This window comes from Myotis nattereri, assembly GCF_964212035.1.
Source record: "Myotis nattereri genome assembly, chromosome: 1".
NCBI lineage: Eukaryota > Metazoa > Chordata > Mammalia > Chiroptera > Vespertilionidae > Myotis > Myotis nattereri.
In genome coordinates this window covers 90,217,272-90,223,655 of record NC_138075.1, presented here as the reverse complement: position 1 = coordinate 90,223,655, position 6,384 = coordinate 90,217,272, and the positions used below count along the sequence as shown (strand labels likewise).

Below are 6,384 nucleotides of genomic sequence, written 5' to 3'. Positions count from 1 at the left end.
TAGAGTATTACTATTTATTTCCTGAATTAAGTTTAACTGTTTCAATACATTAAAATTCCATCTTAGAAAGCCCTAAATATATAGAAAATTAAGATAACTGCTTCTGTTCCAAATCTCAAAAGACACTTTCACTTTGTTATAGACTCTCAGGACTCTAAATTTAAATCCATGGTTGGACAAGGTGAAGGTGGCCTACTTCTGAGCTGAAAAAAGGAAGCAAGTTAGATGGCTGTAGTTACACTCACAAAGAAAAATAACAGCATCAGGACATGCTCAAAGACTTGCCTAGCCGGACTCGTGAGAAGGCAAAGTAGCATTACTGTTGTTTCTCACCTAGATCCAGGAACTATGAATTACAGAGAAACTGTATACTTCAAATAGGCTCAACACTTTTTTAAAATACGTTTTTATTGATTTCAGAGAGGAGAAAGAATATCAATGTTGAAAGAGAATCATCAATCGGCTTCCTCCTCCACGCCCCCTACTGGAAATCCAGCCCGTAACCCTGGCGTGTGCCCCAACTGGGAATCGAACTGTGAGCTCCTGGTTCATAGTCGATGCTCAACCACTGAGCCACAGTGGCCAGGCATTAGGCTCACCACTTTTTAAAACAATAATATATATTAAAGTTTAGACCAATCACTAGACATATCAAATGATTTCAAATCTGATTGTTTATAATCCAAAGATTTTCTAAATTCTTTTCCACTCACCTTGATGACTCCAGATGCTTTAAGCCCTTACTCAGCCAGCTCAAGCAACTCAAGGAGGTTATTTATTCAGGCTTTATAGTAATACCTCCAGTGGCAAGAGACACACCATACCCCAAAGCCATTCATCCTGTATTCAAGCAGCTCTAATTGTTAGATAATTCTTCCTTATGTTAAAACCAACTCCCTCTTTCCTATTATTCTATACATTGGGCCCAGGCTAGAATTGCTCTCATGACATTGTTTGGAATTATTTTCCTCTGAGTACACATCAATTTTCCAAGTCCTTCTTCAAAAGGTACCCAGAACTAAACAAAACCTTCTTTGCTGGATGACCAATACTGTGTACAGTAGGACTACCATCTCCATCATTAATTCAACAAGCATGATTATGCACCTGTTTGGAGCTAAATGCTGGTGATATTAAGATAAATTAGACAACATCTTTGATTTCAGGGATACCATGATCTACAGGAGGAGCCAAGAATATTAGCAAATACGTTCAACAAAAGAGCTGAGGGCTAAGGTTGAGAGCATGTATGTTTTCAATGCTCCCTGGAAATGGGAAAGAGCCAGGAAAAGTCTCATAGAGGAGCTGTTACCAGGCAATAAAAAAAAAAAAAAGAGCATTATGGGAAAAAGCAATAGTAAATCTCTGGCACATGACTCAACAACTCAACATGATAAATTCAGGGAACTTCAAAAAGCTCTCAATAACTGAAATGTCCAGTATGAGGCATGACAAGGCAGGAGCTTAGGTTAAAGAAGCAGGCAAGGGCTGTGGTGGAGGATGTGTATGCCATACTTGTGGACGAGTGGTCTCCAAACTGGAATGCACATACCACAGAAGATGCACAAGATAATCCACTGGGGGAAAATATGAGAACTTCTATTTTGTTTTATCTTTACCTCAATAATTATGCACATGTTAAACTTTACTAATATTTCATTTAGAGTGACACTGGCACCCTCAATAGGTTTGAATGTCAAACTGTCACATGTCATATACAGCAAGCAAAGCACCCTGAAGGAAACATGGGATACCCACAATATGGAGGGCTAGACAGTTGACCATCATTCTATCATTCATTTTGTTTTTATTTAACAAGGTGCATTTTATGGTGCCTAGTTAAGTATATACATATATGTGAATATTATCTACTTTTAAGTAAATAAACCCTCCTAAAATAAACAAGTGACTGAAAAAAAGATCTCTTCAAAGAAACCCTAAACTGTAGGTAACACTAATAGGGAAAGCACAAGAGGAGCTAAGACAAAGGCAGAGCTGACCCTTCCACTCCTTGCACGCTCTCTTTTAGTCAGCTAAAAATAGCAACAGTACATTCAGATCTGTTAAAATATATATCATTGACATATTTATATGTATATCACATATGACTATTTAAGTTATGGGTTTAAATATAGAATATGAAGAGCTTACAAATGTTTACTAATTTAATAAAGATTGATAAGCTTTTCTGCAGGGTTTTTTACTTAGTAGTAATAACTTTAGTTAAAAATACTTGTTCTTTCTGTCTTAGAAAACAAGGTCAAAAGACCAGTGTGGTGACCTTAGTAGATAATGCATTATCTCCTGCATACATTGCCCCTGCACCTTGCTGCAACACCTATATCCTTACACCTGAGAATTCTAAATCTACAAATAATTAAACCAGAAGTGCTCTGTGATTGATGTCTAGCTGATGAGAGAAAGAGAGAGAGAGAGAGAGAGAGAGAGAGAGAGAGAGAGAATGAATATTACTGTGCTTGGAGTGGAACAACACAGAAAAATTCTGCACTGGCTCTGGAGCTCACCAATGGGAGTGAGTCCCAGGTGCTCACAGCAGGAACCTTCTTGGTAACACCCCCTTTACTGGACCAGTCCTCCCTTCCTTTTCTCATTCCTGCCAGCCTTATTTTTCTAAAAAGTTGGATAAAATTGTCATTAAATGTTTCTGTTCTTAAAATTTGTTAGACTCTGTCAATAATGAAATACATGAAAATCAACCTTTTTTTTTTTATCTTCCAAAGCTTTTATTTAAGGGCAATGGTCCTTGATAGATTTTATATCTTGTTGAAAGGAGCCACATCTATGAAATGCACATAGTCCTTCAGCATAACTGTTTCATATGTGTCAACTTTACACAATGTATTTGAAGTATTTTAATTGTATACCCCAATGGGATTAGTATGGAAGATCCCTGGACCAAGCCATCTGCTTGAATGTTTCTGACACGCTCCTCTAATTTTGCCATATCCCTCTCATCATTCCAAGGTTTTACATCTAATTTCATGGGAGACTTAGCAACAAGTGCACGTTATTGGCTTTCTTTGACTCATACTGTGCAAAGCTTTCTTCTCTTTGCCTCTTGTCTGCTTTGCTTTCCTCCTCTTCATCACATCCAAAGGAATCAATGTCATCGCCTTTACTATCTGTAGCTCCACTTCCTGTGGTGTCTTCCACATTGGCAGAGCCATACTTACCCAAAGCTTTCTTCACTCCTGACAGGCTGGCCTTGTCCTTTTTGTAAGACTTGATGTGAATATACCAGCGGAGGGCATAATGCACGTTGGCAGGTAGTGGTCTAGGGACTGCTTCAAATATTGCCACATCTGTTTGTAATGGCATATACCCCTTGATACAGCTTGTGTCCACTAGGTAGTTGCTGAGCACCTGGAGGTCATCAGGGTTTTTCAGGTCTTCACAACCCAGGACATCACCTGATCCTGGAGCTGGGTAACAGCAGAAGAAAAGAGGAGCAGAGGTGGGGGTCCCAGCGCTAAGGGAAAAACATTACATAATTCCTTATACAGAGGTGGATAGAGATGGAGTTTCCCTCCTTCCCAGCTGGCGAAAGGTTAAAGGTCGTATGTTAATCTTCTCATTCCACAATGTAAAAATCAGGGACTCTGAATTAAATGGGCCAAAAATTATCAACATGCCTTTCTTTGTGTTTAGAAATCAAAAAACAACTTTTTTGTGACCCAATAAAGTAAAATATAACGGAGAATATACATTCTCATTAGTATTGCTATCTTTTATTTTGTATCCTCACCCAAGGATATGTTTTATTGATTTTTAGAGAGAGAGGAAGGGGGGAGAGAGAGAAAAAAACATCAATGTGAGAGAGAAACATCAATTGATTGCCTTATACGCGTACGCCCTGGCTAGGGATTAAACCCGCAACCTAGCTATGTGCTCTGACTAGGAATTGAGCCCACAACTTTTTGGTGTAGAGGACAACACTCCAACCAACTGAACCACCCAGCCATGGCGGTATTGATATCTTTAAAACCACTCTGGTAAGGAACTATTGCATGTACATACAAACTTGACTAAAAGTGCAGGGAAAAGAAGAGGTCCTAGAACAGGGGTGGGCAACCCCTGGCACACGTGCCAAACATGGCACACCAGTAACTTTTGCTGGCACACGAAACCCTCTCTTATAATCTTCCATTTACAAGTTTTTTCTTAATATCAACTTTTTTATTTTTCAGATAAATTCAGTGTAGGTGCATCTTAGATAAATAAATAATTTTACATAACAAGTTATCTTAAAGACCATAGACATGGATTGATGAGAGAGGGGAAGAGCAATTTCTATGCCTCTGCCTTAACTCTCTCTGCCTTCCTGGATCCGACCAGTGTTTTGGTTTCATCCACATACGCTTGTGAATCTTTGTTCTCAGTGATGAATTTTGTTAAGTCTCATAATAGGAGTAGCCTGACGGATGAAAGTAGTAGCTCGTGCATATCTCTGAAGGTCACAAAATATAAACCTGATGTAAAATCTCTGTCATCAGTGATTCAGCAGCAAAAGTCCCACTGATAATACCAAATGGAGTCATAAAGTTTTCTGTCGAACTATCAGTGTACATGTATACATTAAAAAATAAATGTATTTTTCATCATCATATACTGTGTTTTTGTCGCTCGAATGAATTTTATTATTTCTTCAAGGTTCTTCACATACATACACCTTAAGAGATATCAAGTAGGCGTAACATGTTCTCAAAATATTAGGGTTGGCACACAGAAGAATTTTGAGTCAGAGATTTTGCTGGTTTTGGCACGCACTCACAAAAAGTTTGCCCACCCCTGTCCTAGGATAAAGTGACAGCACTCTAGTAAAATCATTACCTACATCATCATAAGCAACTTTGTGTGTAAAAATGTTGAACCCAGAGTAACATTTCATTGATGGTATTAAATTTTATAAAAACAAAGTCTTTAAAATATACTCCATATTTTTACAATATTTTTAAATCAACATTTAATAGGTAAAACATAATCATAACAAGCTGAGGTATTACATAGAGATTTGTTATCTCATAGCAAAGAACTTAAAAAGAACTTTCATATTTTAAAATGATTTACATATTTTTCTTTTATAAAGACAAATGCCCAAAATTTGTTTACCTATTTTCTTTTTTTAAAATATATTACTTTATAGATTTCAGAGAGGAAGCGGGGAGAGAGAGATAGAAACATCAATGATGAGAGAGAATCATTGATCGGCTGCCTCCTGCACACCCCCTACTGGGTAGCGAGCCACAACCCAGGCATGTGCCCTTGGCCAGAATCGAACCTGGGACCCTTCAGTCCGCAGGCTGACGCTCTATCCACTGAGTCAAGCCGGGTAGGGCTGTTTACCTATTTTCTTGATGAGACTGGATTATCATTAGCATACTACCTAGCAATATTTTAAAAAAAAAAAAAAATTAATGAACACCAAAGTCTGAGCAAATTATTTTATGGATACTGATCTAAAGTTTTTATGGAAAGCCAAATGACAGAGAATACCAATATTGAAAGAGAAGAACAAAGTTGGAGAACTGATGATACCTGACTTCAAGACTTACTATAAAGCTACAGTAATCAAAACAGTGTAGTATGGGCAAAAGAATAAACAAGTAGGTCCATGAACAGAATAGAGGACCCAGAAAGAAACTCCAATAAATATGGTCAACTGATCTTTAAAGGAGCAAAGACAACACAATGAAATAAAGATAGTCTTTTCTACAAATGGTGCTAGAACTGGACATCTGCATGCAAAAAAATTAATCTAGACACAATATTTTCACAAAAATTAACTCAAAATAGATTATAGTCCTAAATGTAAAATGCAAAACTGTAAAACTCCTAGTAATACCTCCTGGTGATATCTTTTTAGATGAAATACCAAAGACATGCTCCATGAAAATAAAATAACTGATAAGTTGAACTTTATTAAAGTTTAAAACTTCTGCTCTGCAAAAGACAATATCAAGGGAATTAGAAGAGAAGCCACATACTGGAGAAACTCCTTGCAAAAGATACCATCTGGTAAAGAACTGTTATCCAAAACATGTAAAGAATATTTAAAGGTCAACAAGAAGAAAATAAGTTGACTGAGAAGTGGGCAAAGATCTGAACACACACCTCACCAAAGAAGACATACACAATGCAAATAAGCATTTGAAAAGTTGCTCCACACAGTGCACCTGAAATGCCTCACTCAGGTGACAAAAGAGGTTGAGAGACTGGGCCCCACAAGACATCTACTACATAAGGTCACTCTACCAAGATTGAGAGACATAGCAGCCCCACCTAATACATAGAAACACAGGGAATCGGCCAAAATGAAGAGACAAAGAACACAACACCAGAAAAAGAACTAAGTAGGCAATCTAC

The 6,384-nt window shown here is 37.6% G+C and overlaps 1 pseudogene across 1 annotated transcript; it reads right to left on the bottom strand.

Moving 5' to 3' along the window:
* Positions 1-2,821: 2,821 nt before the first annotated feature.
* Positions 2,822-3,983, bottom strand: LOC308524303 (elongation factor 1-beta-like; annotated as a pseudogene). Its single transcript has 2 exons — positions 3,968-3,983; positions 2,822-3,443 (listed from the first exon to the last, which is right to left on the bottom strand). The product of its transcript is annotated as an elongation factor 1-beta-like (transcript).
* Positions 3,984-6,384: the final 2,401 nt, after the last annotated feature.